An 18,103-nucleotide genomic window follows, 5' to 3' on the forward strand; every position below is an offset into this window, starting at 1 on the left:
TTAAATGCCACGATTTCCTTGAGATGTAGTCAAAGTTTAAGTTCGAAATTCAAATCTAAAAATAATAGTAATAGCGTTTGGCAGAGGAAGATTGAAGGAGTTGTATCTGTAAATTAATGCTGAAAATTTTCGAAAGGGCACTTCTATTTAATGAGCATTTACGGGAAAGTGTCATCATTCTGCTTGGAAGTAATTTTCATTTATATTATCGAATAAAGGGAAGAACGTTGAAATTAAAATTAATTAAATTACAAATTCTAATTTTAGTGCTTAAGAGGTTTGGATCGTCATGTCATCTAGAAAAATAGTTAGTTATTTTAGTGGAAAATTTATGTATCGCCTTCAGGATCCGGGCTCCTTGTATGACGTCACCATACGTAAGATTCCAAATGGCAATTTAACTCAATCCTACTATCGATAAAATACTAACTAATACGGTGATATTAAATTTTGTTTCGTTTTTTAAATACTTCAGTTTTGCATGATGTTTGCATGAACGTGACACGCGGTATGGATGGGCGCGCCGCCCACTGAAATTACTTTAAAGTTCAGTCTCGACGTCCACTCCGCGCGGTCCGCCTGTTTCCCGCCACAGCTGACATAACAAAAAAAAAAAAGAAAATAGTTTGTGTTTCCAAACGAAAATAATCAATAGTTTTTTAAGTTTTTTTTAAAAAGAGGGAATCGGTTATATTTGATACGTTTCGTTTTTCATACTTGTGTTTCGATTATATATTATGACGAGTGTTTGTGTTTTATTTGGATGAAAATAATAATTCTCTTCAAAAGGTAATTTATTGTTTTTTAAGTATTTCTTTGAATAACAAACACAACATGATTTTATAGTAACACACATATCTCGATATAATGATTTTTATTAATTTTCTCACCATTAACAAAATTTTGGCATTCGATCTAATGAATCCTTTTGCATATTGACTATTTCAAACGAAGAAGAAAACGAAATCTTTCGAATGGCATGTAAAACTTTTTTGAAACAAAACACAACGAGTTTATAATTAGGAACGGGAGGTGTAACTTTTCAGGCAGTGTGTACACGCCTGTTTAGTTGATTATAAATAATATGGACGTCCTGTGCGCTCGTCGTCTGTGAATCGTAATTTTAAACGCTTAATCGACGCTTTGTTGAGAGATGTTAAACGGATAGAACGGCATGTATCTGAGGGATATTTATAGATTCACCGTCCTCGAAAAATTCATCTCAAACTAATCTAAAATTGTGAAGCGTCATTTAGTCATTTTTCTTTTGCAGGATGATTTTATTTTGTATTTTGCATTACATTATACAAGAGGTTCCAACGTGATAATGAATCTATATGAATGCCTTACAAAGAATGACTTAATGACAAAGATGATAATTGATTAATGATAATAGGCAACGATGATCCTGCGTGAAAGACTATATGTATAAGTGGGGAGTGAGTGGAACAATGGTATATGATAGAGGAGTATGGAAGGCGAAAACATGTTGTGTCGACCCTAGGTAGCTGGGAGAAGGATAGGAGAATGATAATCAACGCCTTGCTTATAACCAGCTGATTGTGAACATTTAAATAATCATCATCTTACCTGAGTGTCACAGCAGATAACCCATTCGTCGCGGCTTGGAGTTTTTTTCCTATCTATGCTGATAGCCTTGAGGGGCTATTTCAGCTTCATCCTAATATGTAGGTGAGCTCACGGGGCTCAAACCGGAAGTGTTGCTAACGCTGGCCCTAGCAAGAGCAGTGCTTCGCAGAAATTACCACCGGATCGGAAACGCGACCCATTGAGAAGATACGGCGAGAAATTCAGTGGGCTGTGTATTTGGGTTAATTCGCTCGTCGAGCCTTTCGTCGCAAGTGACAGGTTCGGCGAGGACGATGACGGTGCTTGAAGTACCTAAAAGCACCGTTAACGGATCGGGAGGAACCGTAACGTGACGTGTTTTGGGCGACGTCAACTATTTACTAATCGGTCTACGGGATCGGGTATGTAATTTCCAGAGGCCACGACAAGAGGGTTTTCGTGTCGTGCTGCCTTTTCAAAGTGCGCAGCGCAGTGCAAAGCGCAGTGATGCCGACTGTAGATACTTACTGACTGAGTCAAGCTCCAGGTCATCACGAAGATCCACGTTCCTTAGGAACCATGCGGCTTGGAGTAAATATCGACGTTCTAACCTGTTCCCTCGTTTCAACACTTTCAACCTAGTACCTCGGATTTATTTTGACATGTATTTTAAAAATAACACAAAAAAGACTTTGGTTATGCGCGGTGGTTTGATCATGTTTCATTGAAAGTCGTTATGATATCACGAAAAAAAAAAACTTTGAAACAATGAGATGTTTGATATAGATATGTAGGTGAAAGTTACAATGAAAATCTGTTTTAGAGTTTTGGTATCTATCGAAATAGAGGAATACTTTTCGGTTATTTATGTTACACAGACCTTTTGTAGGTACACTTTATTAGTCTAGAGCTAAGATAATAAATAATGATTCTTATGAAATATTTATTACAAATGTTCACGATTTACTTCCACGACGAAGGAATAACATCGCGTAATAAAAATCAAACCCATAAAATTGTAATTTGCGTAATTACTGTTGATTGGCCGTCTTGTAAGTACGGGTAGGTACCTCTGACCTGCCTATTTCTGGCATGAAGTAGTAATGTATTCCGATTTGGAGGGTGGGGCAGCCGTTGTACTGTAGAACTCAGTGCGTTGTTGATATCTAATTCCATTGACTCTTGAGATAATATTACATTAATAGCGTACAATAATAGTAATAATAGCCTTAAAATATGTAATCTATTAAGTTATAAAAGTAATATATGTATATAAAAAGTGCCATTTTAGTAACTTTCAAATGTTTCTTTATACGATTGAACGGTTTAAGCGGTCTGTGTTAATTCGGTTAGGGAAAAAGACAGTTAAAAACAGACAGACAATATTTTATTAATGGTATTTAATTGAAAATTTATTACCCCATTCTTGAGTGTAGTAGCTTTTAATAGAGCGGCGTGCATGCAACGCTGGAGCTAGGTTTTCCCACTGAGTTTCGCGCCGGATCTTCTCAGTGGCTCGCCATTCCGATCCGGTGGTAGATTCTGCGAAGCACTGCTCTTGCTGGGACTAGTTTTAGCAACGTCCTCTGGTTAGAGCCTCGTGAGCTCACCTACTCGCTTGGCGAATCTAGTTAGACCCCTCGAGGTCACGAGAATAGGTAGGGAACAGCAAAAGAAGCTGGAGCAATTTTCGCGTGACATAAAGTAGGTGGTGTCACGACCCTCCCTATTTGTTCTGGTTTCTTCAATCACCAAACGAGAACGGCTGAGGGTCAATCAATAAATTGAAATGTTTAGTTATTTTTCTTGCTAGTTTTAGTTAAACGGATATCGCTTACAAATTTGCATCAGTTTATCTGAATCTGTCTCCTTATTTGGGACATTAAACTGTTGGTGAGTTGGAATTTTAGTCGCTTGCTAGACTTTTGTCCCCGTTATGATGCCAGATTGAGAAATAAGATCTGCAGATTCGTCAGTTCATGAATAGTTATCGTTCATTATAAAGTGTACATTTGATTGTGTTTTATTTAAATGTAAACAGCTTAATAAAGTAAAAATCAAACCTATTTCATTATTTATTAAGTAATTTTGTATGTATTATCTAAACGGATGAAGATTTCGTAGATATTTCGAAGATAATTATTTGTAGCTGTCGGAATATTTCAATAAGTTCATCACATTGTGCGCGACAAGTTTTAACAAAGCTTTTTATACCAGTAATGTTTATTTCGGTTTGTATTTTGACAGGTATTGTAAATGTAATAACTTTTCTGTATTTTTTTGTTTTATACTGACAAAATATAAATAATCTCTTGAACACAAACGGCACTCATGCCGCTTTGAAACAATCAACTGTTCTCGTCGAAGGCCATGATGAGTTCGACGTGCAACATAACCCACAGACACAGCCCACTGAGTTTCTAGCCGGATCTTCTCAGTGGTTTGTGATTCCGATACGGTGGTAGATTTTTTTTTTATTGCCCTTGTATGCAGACGAGCATACGGCCCACCTGATGGTGAGTGGTTACCGTCGCCCATGGACTTCAGCAATGCCAGGGGCAGAGCCAAGCCGCTGCCTACAAAATTCCGCGAACCACTGCTCTTGCTAGGGCAGATGTTAGCTGCCTACTCGCTAGGGCGAATTCGGAGTAGGCTGTCTAGGATAACGGCGATTAGTTAAAAAAAATACTGAACCAATCATATACTGGACCTGTGCAAGAGAGCATTGACCTGGAAAGTGTCTGGCGAAAGGAAAAAAGGCCGTCCCAGAACAACTTGGCGTCGCTCGGTGGAGCAGGAACTAGGCGTCTTGGGCATGACGTGGGAGGAGCCAGAACAGACTGCCCAAGACCGATGTAAATGGAAGGATTTGATTCGAGCCCTACACCCCAGCAGAGGGTAATAAGACAGAAAGAAGAAGAAGACATACTGGAAATATTATATTTGTGAACTTTAAATCGAATGAAATCTTTCATACTTGTAATTGTTGAATCAATTTTAAAATGTTGTTCGCTTTTATCTTTTTGTTATACGATACATATGCATAGCTTGATCAGAACGCTTGCTCAGATCAAACACGTCATTTCATATTGGATTGAAACACGTATATTCGCCTACGTGCAGGCGCCAATACGTGGTACCATACACAGATAGCCGTCATCAAAAAGGATTACTTAAAAAGCACGTTCTTTATGAATTATATTAGTGCGCGGTCTATCTAGTGTAAAGAGATTACCGGAGCCCATAGACATCAGCAACGTAAATGACGTCACCGACCTTGAGACATGAGTTCTATAGTAGACACAACGGCTGCCCTGCACAAACAGAACGCATGGTGGTGGAAACAGATGCTGTGGTGGTACCGACTACCACTAAGCTTCAGTTTGTATATTAAAGTGGATGTCGTTCTTTACGTTCTGAAGTCTATCGGCTTCGGTGACCATTGTGGCAGATAAGTCGTGAACGTATCCGCCTAAAAAAAGGAATAATTAAAAAAAAATCAATTTCTATGTTGTCTGTGACAGGCGACAGGAGAAAACATTAAATTTCATTGTGTTTATAATAATATGTAGATGAAAATATTAAACTTAAGAATTGGCTGTATGGCTTAGTTCCATTGCCTTTCTCTTCGAGAAAAACCCTACTGCTACTACTTAAATTCCATTGCATGCTAATATAAGTTTATATGTACATACATATCGACTTTAAATAAATCGTGTAATATTTGAAACTTCTGTAATTACAATCAATTTGCATTGAATACACAGAATGTAATTAATTATGTAATTCATCGTTTGAAAGTCGTGTATAATATAGAACAGTTAGCTACGGGTCATTTAAATTTACGTCACATTAAACAATTCAAACGAAAATTTACGTTTAAAAACTTACGTTAAAAATTTACGTTTTAATACGAATATGGGGATCCATTGATTTTCATAGAATGAGTTTTGAAAACATAGTACTGGAAAATAATAATCGCTAGACGAGTATTTACTTTACAATCAATAAATAAATAAGTAAACAATTTTATATTGAATGCTATTAATTAAAAAGGTGTTTGAGTTATGCTCAGCGTCAGGCTACCGAAAGTGCTAAAGCGAAAATAATTAATAAAATAAAAACACGTCAGATTAAACCGTAAAAGTAGTTTTAATTAATACAATTAAAAGCCAGTCATGAAGTTGAAAAGATTTCGTTAATTGCTAATTTTAATTTACATTTATATTAAAAGGAGAAGGCGGTAGTTTCGTGCAGATTATTCTTAGACGCGCGCTGCTTCATTGTTGATTAAAGTAAATTTTACTACATATTTCAAAGTAATTGAGAATTTTTTATATTAAAAGATGGGTGGACCTCATGATCGGGCCACCTGGTGTTACGTGGTTATCTGAGACATCAACAATATAAACCAACCCACCTTGAGATATAAGTTCTAAGTAGCAGCCTGGTTACTCCACCTTTCACCCTGGAATGCATTATTGCTTCACGTCAGAAATAGCCAGGCTGGTGACGTCTGTGTGAGGTCACAAGGAACCCTACAACTGGTTTCATAATTTGAATAAAAACCATAAAAAAAGTTACCTAATGATTGTCTACTCTAAATGTGACTAAAATTTTATCATCAAAAATCTAAAATACACAAGTTTGTGTTAGCTTTGTTCCCAGCTTCCGTTAAGGAAAATAGGACGCACGTGGCTTATCATCTCATGTAAACAATCAAACTTTTGATGGTATCGCAAGCCAACATTCTTGCTCAATACGCTACGGAAGACCAGCAAATGGTTGAAAGGTTTTGTAACTGATTCGTGTGTGTTTTGTTAATTTGTTCAGCCAGTTACAGGCAGGTCACTTACGTAGGTACTATTTCAAAACAATGTGGAGTTTAGGTTATGTAATGAATCATCATCATCATCATCATCAGCCTTTATCTGCCCACTGCTGGACATAGGCCTTCCCCAATGCCAATGAATATGTAATGAATGCCACTCGAAAATCTCCTAAGAGATGAACTGTGATATTTTCCTGTAAACGTTTTAAATAACTTTCTTAGCCGGGAGATGCGTGTAATGGCTTGTCGTAGGCTCGAATAGAATGTACTATTCCTGTCTATTTATGCCATAAAGAAGACATGCATGCCACTTTCAAAGATATAATATAGTATAGTTATAATATAGTAGTAGTTGCGGTAGGCAGCGGCTTGGGCGGTAGGCAGCGGCTTGGGCGGTAGGCAGCGGCTTGGGCAGTAGGCAGCGGCTTGGCTCTGCCCTTGGCATTGCTGAATTCCATGGGCGACGGTAACCACTCACCATCAGGTGGGCCGTATGCTATTCTGCCTACAAAGGCAATTAAAAAAAAAATACTTCGGAAAATGTGAAGCAAGATGCAATCAACCCTGTTTTTAATCAATGTGGTATTGTAGGTCTTCGATTTTTGACATTTATCATTTTAAGCCAAGCACGCTGCCCCACGCCTGGGTCCCTCCCCGCACAAAGCGGGTGGAGCCCGAAGGTCTTAGGCGGCCGGGTTACGGATGGGACCCCGGTCCCGACCCCCTGCTCGGCGGCGGCGGATTTCTGCGTAGTGAGGAGAGCTTTGTCTCACTCGCCCCACCGCCTCCGCCACGAGTCATGAAAGACCGGCTAAACCGCCTCGTCGGGCCGTAGACCCCATGTGGGGTTGGCCAACCGCCTCGACCATGTCTCGAGCAAGGACCGACGTTACTAATGGATATGATTGATTTTTTTTGCTGGCAGCACTGACCGCTACTTGTCAATATTATTGTGCTCTCCCAATTATTATTTAAATTTAAATATTTATAAGTTTTGTATTGTGCTTAAAATCATATAAAACGTATATCTAAGTGATACTATAAGTTTATTACTACGTAAAACATTGAATTAGTGCATTTTACTGCTTAATTGTAATTTTTATTTTATTTTACGAGGGTACTATCAATTATTTTATACAAATCCAAAATGATGACCAGAGGTACCAAAGCTCGTCAAGTTGATGACCAACTTCAAGTGGCTCTTCAGCAACTAAAAACATCACGGGAACAGTGTCAACAACTACTAAAAGAGAGAGAAGACAACGAAGTCGAAACACTCCAGGTAATAAAGAAAAATACCATGTTGAAAGGACAGTTGTCTCAGCTCTTCATTGAATACAATGAAGTTCTTGAGACTAACAAGAAATTACAAATTGTTGTAGACGGCTTCGATCAGTGCAGCGGTGAGTATGTTGAGTCGCTCCAACTCTCAGCTGAACTGAAAGTCAAACTTTCTGAGGCACATGATTGTATCTCTAATTTACAGTTAGAGATAATAAATCTAAAAGCCCAAAAAACACAGAGCCTGTACTCGGAACTGATCGAGAGTGAACCAGCTTCGGGAACAGTGATCACCACTTCTCAGTGTGACATACCTACAATTGATTTGACTGGTGGTGACTCCGATAGTACACATTCCTCTCGATTAGTTCTTAGTAAGAAAAAGTGTAAGAGATATTCTAAACTAAATAAGTTTATAAATAAAACGGAGAAACTATTAAAACCTAGAAAATCTATTAATTATATAAAAACTATATGCAAAGACCGAAATGCACTGCGCACAAAACTAAATACTTCACTTAAAGAATTACAACTTGTTCATCACAATCATGAGTTAGAAATAGAAAAGTTAACCTCACAAATAAATTCATTGAAAACCGATTTGGACAGTGTCACTAAAAACTATGAATATGCTCAAAAAGACATATGTGAACATATATCGGTGATGGATAACCTGCTTGATTTATGTAATAATAATAAAGAGCGATTTGAATCTTTGACATTACAATATGCTAATTGTAAATGCCACTGCTCTATAGCGGGTTCTCCAGTACCAGACTGTTCCAATAGTCAAAATCAATTTTCTGGTTCTACCTCTAAGCCCGTTGTAAACAACATAATGAAACCTGTGCTTACTAAAAACATTATTAAAATATTCAGTGATGAACTAGGAAAAAATATGGGTGTAGCGCTGAATGATCTGTGTTTGGGACAATCTGTCATAAATTATTGTATGCCTGGGGCTTCATGTACCCACATACTTAATAAAATTTTAAATGTGACTCATTGCCCTAACACAACAATAATTATAATGATTGGGAGAAGGGGAAATGCAGATATAAGAGATATAAAATATCAAATAAATCAATTATTAACACTACAGGTGAAAAAGATCATCATGTTTGCATTTCCATTTATTCAGAGTATGCCAGCAGAAAATAAAATAAGACATAGCATTAATGATTTCATGCAAACAGTTTCTAATGTAAATAATTATTATGTCATGACACCATGCAAATCAGAAAATACATTCTATACTATTGACATTAATTGCATGATAAAAAATAAATGTATTATTATGACAAAACCTAACAAATACTATTTAGGTAGCTACAATTTTAGACAAGTAGCAAACTCGCTACATTATTTTTTACATATTTATCTAGCCATGAATTTGGCTAATCAACCTACTGCTTCTTTTGAGCAGGAAAAAAATATGACATTTATTAATTTGGAATCCGTTCCAAGTAATTTAAATTAAATCCTAAGACAACAGAGTTTACCTCTTGCAGTAAACGTGATTTATTTGGACACAACCCATCAACAAATAATGTTTCTTTGAAAACAACTGTGATCAACCTGGTGCATCAGAACTTACAAGGTTTGATGGGTAAAGAACTTGAAATTGATTTGTTCCTAGATTTTAATAAAGTCAATGTTCTATGTGTAACTGAACATTGGCTTAAAAAATATGAATTAAATTGTAATTTTAAAAATCACCAGGTTGTGAGTTCCTTCTGCAGAGAGAATGCTATACGAGGTGGCTCACTGATCATTGTTAATAAAGATTATAAATGTAAGGAACGTAGAGACATTGTGAGCCTCTCTGTGGAACGGATTATTGAAATGGCCTGTGTAGAGCTTGAGCGATTCATTGTTGTAAGTGTGTACAGACCTCCTGATGCGTTATATGATTCTTTTGAAAATATTTTGGAAAATGTATTGCTAAAGCTTTCTGTCTCTAATAAACAAATTTTTGTATGTGGTGATTATAATATCAATCTTTTAGAAAACACAAATACCACTATTAGATTCAGAACATTGTTAAAGTCATATAACCTCCCAAACTTATTTCTAGAGCCTACTAGGACAACGACCACATCGGCAACATGTTTAGATAACATATTTACAAATGTAACACCGATTAACAAAAAAATTATTAATCAATTAACATCAGACCATAGTGGACAATTTGTGTCTTTTGAATCTATTATGAATTCTAAAGATAAAAATACTCTTGTGATTGTTCCTATTAATAAAAAACGAATTGAGAAGTTTAGAAATAATATTAAGCAAGAACATTCAGAAATTATTTATAACAAAAACCCAAATTTATCATACCAAAATATGTTTGAGAGAATTAATATGGTCTTTACTGATGTATTTATTCCTAAAACTGTAACATTAAAAAACAAAACGGTGTTCAGCGAGTGGGCCACCACCGGAGTGTACAAAAGTAGAAAAAAATTGTATGATCTGTATTCTGAAAAAGCTTATAATAATGATGAAACATTTCATCAATATGTCAGGAACTATTCCAAACTATTTAGAAAAGTTTGTTTAGCGGCAAAATCTTTACATTTAAGTGATTTAATCAAAAATGCCCCTGACAAGATAAAGATGACTTGGAACATCATTGGTAGAGAAAGTGGAAAAGTCAGAAATAGCCATCAAGAATTCTCGTTAAAAATAGACGATAAATTGGTAACTAGTCATGAAGATGTGGCTAATGCTTTTGAAAAGTTTTTCTCTGACATTCCAGTTTCAACTACCACATCTCTAAATTCATCCCCCACAGCAGCTGAAATATTATTGCATAACCATGTCAAGAAATGCAATGAAATTTTTAAATTTAAGAAAATTAATTCAAACAATATAATAAAAAGCTTTAATAGCCTTAATGTAAAAAATACAGCTGACTTGTGGGGAATATCAGTAAAGGTTTTGAAGTCTGTAATAGACATTATTGCTTCTCATCTTGTTAGTATTTTTAATGATTGTATTAAGTGTGGTGTATTTCCTGACTTAATGAAACATAGTAAAGTGATTCCTCTTTTTAAATCTGGTAGTACTGATGACCCCTCTAACTATAGACCTATTTCAGTACTTCCTACGTTGAGTAAAATCTTTGAAAAAATTATTTTGACACAACTTTTAGAACATTTTAAATCAAATAACCTGCTTCATAATAAACAATTCGGGTTTACAAGGGGTCGCTCTACAACTGATGCAGGTGCTTATCTAATCAAAAATATATTTCAATCTTGGGAGGAATCGCATGATTGTCTTGGAATTTTCTGTGACTTATCCAAAGCATTTGACTGTGTTGAACATGAAACATTGGTGAGGAAACTACATCACTATGGTATTAGGGATGGTGCATTGGAACTTATTACTTCCTATTTATCAGGAAGGATACAAACAGTAGATGTGAAAGGAAATAGATCTTCAGGCACCACGTTGAAAATGGGTGTACCTCAGGGTTCCATTTTGGGTCCTTTTTTATTTCTAATATATATAAACGATTTGCCTAGTTTTATTGAGTCCCGACACGAGGTCGTATTATTCGCAGATGATACATCTTTATTATTTAAAATTAAACGACAATTACAAGTCTATGACGAAGTGAATGATGCGATTTCGTGTGTGGTTCATTGGTTCCGTATCAATAACCTATTATTGAATAGTAAGAAAACGAAATGTATTAAATTTACTTTAAAATGTATTAAATCATCTTTAAATGTGAGACAAGTAGATAGTAATGTAATTGTTTCTGAGGAATCATTGGAGCTTGTTGAGTCAACCGTATTTCTTGGTATAACAGTGGACTCCAAACTGCAGTGGGGACCTCATATTCATAAATTGGCGAGTAAGCTTAGCTCTGCAGCATACGCAGTAAAAAAAATTAGAATGTTAACAAATGCGGACACGGCCCGTTTAGTTTACTTTAGTTACTTCCACAGTGTCATGTCCTATGGCATTTTGCTATGGGGCAATGCGGCCGATGTAGAAATGATATTTATTCTGCAGAAAAGAGCTATACGTGCTATTTATAACATGCACTCAAGGGAATCCCTGAGGGAAAAATTTAAAGAAATTAAAGTTCTCACTATGCCATCCCAGTACATCTTTGAAAATTTGATGTATGTTCGTAAACATATTGAGGAGTTTCCTAAGATGTCGGACATACATAATAGAAATACTAGGAACAAACACAAGCTTGTTGTGCCGATGAGTAGGTTACATAAGATACGAAATTCATTCGGGTGTTTGTCTGTGCGCCTGTACAACAAAATCCCACAAGATGTTCAGAACCTACATATACATAGGTTTAAGAAAACTATTAAAGAACATCTGTGCAATAAAGCTTACTATAAAGTCAATGATTATCTAGAAGATTGCACAAAGTGGGAATGAGTTGCTCGCTCCGGGAATTTCAATATTGTAAAATTGTTATGTTATAATTACTTATTGTAATATGAATATTTAAAAAAAAAAAAAATATTTAAAATAAAAATAAAAATCTAATATTAAAAAAAAAAAAAACATGCCCGCTGAGTTTCTTGCCAATTCTTCTCAGGACGGAGGCTAATTCTTGTGAATTGGCGGTAATTCTTTTGACGTTCAACAAGTATGTACTTTCATTTATGTTGAATAAAACTTTTTTGATTTGATTTGATTTGATTTGATAAAACACGATTGACCAGATGACAATGTTTATAGAAACTATATACATTATGATTTATAACGTCCTTGTCTATTCGCGTTCCGTGACGTCATACTTCCAGCTCACGATCTACGAGCTGAATCGTGAAACCGTACTGAAAGCTTTGGCAAGGCGCCACAAAATAATGAACTAAAGCGGATGCGAAGGTCGCACCCGGATTTTTGGGATGACGTGCAGTTGATACTTTGATATGATCATGCTCTAAATTAATACCGGGCCCCCGGTGTGTGTTTTGAACGGGGAATGCAGATAAAATCGGATGACACGCGGCAATGAAGGCGGTGGGTGTTCAGTAAACATTTTTTGCTTTACATTGCGAGCTCACTTGAAAGAATGGAATCGTAAGGTTTTTGGAGTTTACTCCTTTAGAATCGATTTACATATATAGGCCCGGGGTATGAAAAAAAAGTGTGTGTGTCCGCTCCGACGCACGACTGGAGTTTACTGGATATAAAAAATTAAACGAAACAATACGAGAAATAGTTCTATATTACGACAACACGATACACTACAGATTATTAACAAATTAACGAGACACAAAACAAACGACTAACAAATATATGAAAATACAATAATGAGAGAAACGCGCGATCAGTACGAGGCTTTGTGGCGGACTGCCGGCGCAGCAGCCCGGCGTCACCTGCGATGACGCATTTCGTGTGACATGCGCAATCAGGCGCATAACGCATTTCGTGTGACATGCTAGTACGATTTTGGTCCCCATAATTTTCATACCCCGGGCCTATATATGTAAATCGATTCTAAAGGAGTAAACTCCAAAAATTATGGGGACCAAAATCGTACTAGCATGTCACACGAAATGCGTTATGCGCCTGATTGCGCATGTCACACGAAATGCGTTATCGCAGGTGACGCCGGGCTGCTGCGCCGGCAGTCCGCCACAAAGCCTCGTACTGATCGCGCGTTTCTCTCATTATTGTATTTTCATATATTTGTTAGTCGTTTGTTTTGTGTCTCGTTAATTTGTTAATAATCTGTAGTGTATCGTGTTGTCGTAATATAGAACTATTTCTCGTATTGTTTCGTTTAATTTTTTATATCCAGTAAACTCCAGTCGTGCGTCGGAGCGGACACACACACTTTTTGGAGTTTACTCCTTTAGAATCGATTTACATATATAGGCCCGGGGTATGAAAATTATGGGGACCAAAATCGTACTAGCATGTCACACGAAATGCGTTATGCGCCTGATTGGCTCCTGATTGCGTGATGCGTGCGCGCGCCAATCAAAATCGTACTAGCATGTCACACGAAATGCGTTATGCGCCTGATTGGCTCCTGATTGCGTGATGCGTGCGCGCGCCAATCAGGAGCCAACGCGCGGCCGCGTTATTGCAGGTGACGCCGGGCTGCTGCGCCGGCAGTCCGCCACAAAGCCTCGTACTGATCGCGCGTTTCTCTCATTATTGTATTTTCATATATTTGTTAGTCGTTTGTTTTGTGTCTCGTTAATTTGTTAATAATCTGTAGTGTATCGTGTTGTCGTAATATAGAACTATTTCTCGTATTGTTTCGTTTAATTTTTTATATCCAGTAAACTCCAGTCGTGCGTCGGAGCGGACACACACACTTTTTTTTTTTTTTAGTTATTTCTTTATTGCCCTAATAGGCAAACGAGTGTACGGCCCATCTGATGGTGTGTGGTTACCGTCGTCAATGGACTCCAGCGATATCAAGAGCAGAGCCAAGCCGCTGCCTACCGTTAACCGGTGTATTATATTATTGACGTATTCGTGAATGAATAAAGTGCACAACTAGTAAATTGGCGCTATTTTTTTATAGAACAGCAACAGAGATCCATCCATATTCGTATAAAAGTAAGGACCTCACGCAAAAATAAAATTACAACCGATTCCAATAAAAATTTGCGGAACTAACCTATTTCATTTAAAATGGTTAAGATCCCGGAAAACGATATGAAATCTTTTAATGACAATTATCCGCGCATCGTTAGATGAAAACGAATTCTATAAATGTAGATCACGTTAAATAGTTCAACGACCGTCGTCGGTTTATTTATACGAGAAAAAAAAAACCCAAATATTTATGTTTGGGTTGCTCGTTGCCTAGCAACGGGGCTGGGTTGAGTGGAACTTAACAGTTATTGATATCGATTACAAGATACAAGTACTTTGAATGTGTTTAATGCTCTGTATCGTAAGAGGCATTTTATTGGATGAGAAGCATTATTAGGCAGTCGGCGCACCATGTAATCATGTTGTGTTTGATCTAATGTTTAACGAGAGGCCACTGAGATGTGTGACGTCAACACTTTCTGTCTTCGGATTGGCTAATTAGAAAACGAATTTGTAGTCCAGTTATGTTACAAGCATTCGTTGCGTATTGCGTTAGATTAATATAGTCAATACCAATGATGTTATAGTAAAAAGAGGTAGATACGTTATATTAGTACTAATACGAAGTCAAGCTTGTCCGCGGCGTATGTACCTATATATATTTATAAACACACTAAACTATACGATATTATGCGGACGAATTAAATCGACAATTAGTTGATGATAATATCATATAGCCGCGTGAGCAGAGTTAACTTGACAAGGTTGTAATGTGTGAAAAAGATAGCATGCTAACTAGCAAGACCGTAAACAAGACGAATATATATTACGCAGTGTCGTTGCGATGTCACGACTTACTTCATAGATTAACAATTAAAATGTCACAGAACTAACATAAAATTATTTGATGCCTACGGTTTAGTAAGCAGAATTGATATATTTAAAATGAACTCCTGACTATTCTTTTAAGAAATAAAACAGCAAAGGACAAATAATTTTATTTTTTTATTTTCATTTAGTTTATTATTATTTGGCCGCCAATCCTCTTCATGTCTTTGTCTACGTACAATATTTATCCATTGGTTACATCTTAATACATTTGCCGGAAACCTTTAAAAATAATATCAAATTTGTTAATTCATTTCTCGGTTGTTGTGAGCTAATGTGTAGGCAATATCATGGAAATGTCCTTTCTGTTACATTACTCTTTTTAATCTTGACAGACATCTCTCTTACACTCGGTGACCGGAGTATATGCCGTCGCACTCGAGCCTTTTTTAATAAATTTTAGCTAATATTTTGGATTTCTTAAACAATATAAAAGCAAATCAATTTAAAATTAATACTTTCGCATGACATGTCATCCCTAGACTTTTGGGAGTCTTTCTTGTATAGTTTCTACAGTGTCGGATAACACAGGACGGCATTTTAAAGAAATTTCGCGGAACAAAAAACACAGTCAACGTTACCAAATACCAATGCTTTCACGAGACTAAGCTTGAGTGCGCTAATTAGCTCAGTTTTACGGCGCCACTTTACGAACTCAAGTAACTTATCTACCTCTTTTTACTATAACATCATTGGTCAATACATTAAAGACGTGGAAGTTATCGATTTTGAAAAATACGCACTTAACACTAAAAATATTTCCATAATTAAGCAATAACATCGATCGTGTATTAAAAATAAAGTCACAAATATTAAAATTTTCGTAATTATTAAATAGTAAAGAGGCATATGCTTAAATAGGCGAAAAAATACGGGAATTTAGTTTTTTACCCGGAAAAAATAAAAAACAAAATTATATAGTGACATTTTTTTTTTTGATATTTCTCCGAGGAGCATGTCAGTTTTAACATATTTTTAACGGTTTTACATATCTATAAAAATCGATACAATTAATCGTACAGCTCGAATACGGGACAGAGTCAGTCCTGCCAGGACATTAGTCTTAGTTACCAGGTAATAAAATCCCTTTAAAAAAATCGGGGTTTTTTTTCCCTACCTAAGCTGATAGCCTTGAGAGGCTATATCAGCGTCGCCTTAACTAGTAGGTGAGCTCACGGGGCTCAAACCTGATGACGTTGCTAACACGAACCCTGGCAAGAGCCGTGCTTCGCATAATCTACCACCGGATCGGAAACGCGACCCACTGAGAAGATCCGGCGAGAAACTCAGTTCGGGAATGTAGTTACCGGCGGCCAAGATGAGAGGGTTCTCGTGTCGTGCCGCTTTATCGAAGTGGAATCGGGTTAGTTGGCGTAATTGGATTTAACCCAACGCAAATCCTTCGACCCGCTAAGTCTCATGCGATCCCTATTCAGTGATTCCATGATGCACTGCTTTTGCGAGGGTAAATATTAGCATACAGGGTGAGTCGCCTCGCTCGCCTATCAGTTAAGGTACCAGAATAACCCCTCGAGGCTGATTGTGGCCAAAAAGGACTCTTAACTGAGTTCCTTTTTTTTAATGCTTAGAGGGGTGGACGAGCTCACAGCCTACCTGGTGTTAAGTAGTTACTGGAGCCCATAGACATCTACGACGTAAATACGCTACCCACCTTGAGATATAAGTTCTAAGGTCTCAAGTATAGTTACAAAGGCTGCCCCGCCCTTCAAACCGAAACGCGTTACTGCTCCACGACAGAAATAGGCAGGGTGATGGTACCTACCAGCGCGGACTCACATGAGGTCCTACCACCAGTAATTACGCAAATTATAATTTTGCGGGTTTGATTTTTATTACACGATGTTATTCCTTCACCGTGGAAGTCAATCGTGAACATTTGTTGAGTACGTATTTCAGTAGAAAAATTGGTACTCGCCTGCGGGATTCGAACATCGGTGCATCGCTAGATACGAATGCACCAGACGTCGTATCCCTTAGGCCATGACGACTTCAAATACTATCTACTATTATTGTTAGATAAACTGGGACGAGTACCTACACACCTCTAGTCATACGTTTGTCAAGCGGTTACGTCGTTTTTAAATGATAAAGGGATCTATTAAGAGCATTAGCCGGTCAAAAGATAAGGTTCAGTAACTAAATACAGTAATATTAAGACAATGGACATGCGTTTCTTTTGTGAAATATTCATTCGTACGTGACAATTAGTTAGCTGGAGTATTGCTACCATATTGCTTACAGAACGTCTTTTTATTGTAATGCTCTCAATCGTGGTTTTATCTGGTATTTTTTTGTCTAAATCGATTTTATTGGTTAGTGGATGTGTCGAGTCAGTCACTAACCGATCTTTTTTTTATGATTGAAAGATTACTGGTGGCCCGGAGGCCTTTCCAGTTTCACCAGGACAGGTGGGCGAAACTAACCGATCTTATAAAGTGGGTGTCGTAAAATGCAACTAAGAATTGACGAGGAGAAATAGCGGCTTTTTTTTCAATTGCCTATCTAGTTAATAGCAGCTGAGTTGGCATCATCGTTCTGCCTATTTATATCGAAAAATTATATTTGATTCTTTGTGCGGAAACAGCTGTATCGCAAAATTGACACTCGTAATCTCAAATGGCGCTAAGATATCTACGGTCGTGTATATCTATAGTCTATAAGCGCTACGATATTTCTACAAAATTATTATGATAATGCGTGTCATATTGTAGCTTATGTGCTTGTGATCATCGAATTGATGGCAAAGTCACTATTCGTTCAGTCATTAGAAAAATGTTTAATAGAACAACATGTTTCTTTCTCTTAACATACATTAGTCACTACGAATCAACCGCCCAAAGCACGTCATTACGGATCCTCCTGATCCATTAACGGTGCTTTTAGGCACCACAAGCACCGGTCACCGTCCTCGTCGAACCCGTCGCTTGCGACGAAGGGCTCGACGAGCGAATTAACCCACAGACACAGTCC

General features: G+C 37.1%; 1 protein-coding gene and 1 long non-coding RNA gene across 4 annotated transcripts in view; one reads left to right on the forward strand and one right to left on the reverse strand.

Annotated features, from left to right (window-relative positions):
- Positions 1-473: 473 nt before the first annotated feature.
- LOC101741040 (axoneme-associated protein mst101(2)) overlaps positions 474-18,103 on the forward strand; it is a 187,960-nt gene continuing 170,330 nt past the window's right edge. For 2 of the 3 annotated variants that reach the window (XM_038019227.2, XM_038019224.2), the window contains exon 1: positions 480-789. The gene's annotated coding sequence lies outside the window, so the exon portion shown is untranslated. Of the gene's footprint in view, positions 790-18,103 lie in introns of all 3 variants that reach the window. The other variant, XM_038019223.2, reaches the window with a different exon arrangement.
- On the reverse strand, positions 15,047-15,700 carry LOC134201067 (uncharacterized). Its single transcript, XR_009976230.1, has 2 exons — positions 15,571-15,700; positions 15,047-15,334 (listed from the first exon to the last, which is right to left on the reverse strand). It is a non-coding gene; the product is annotated as an uncharacterized LOC134201067 (long non-coding RNA).

This window comes from Bombyx mori, chromosome 23 (assembly GCF_030269925.1).
Source record: "Bombyx mori chromosome 23, ASM3026992v2".
Classification (NCBI taxonomy): Eukaryota; Metazoa; Arthropoda; class Insecta; order Lepidoptera; family Bombycidae; genus Bombyx; species Bombyx mori.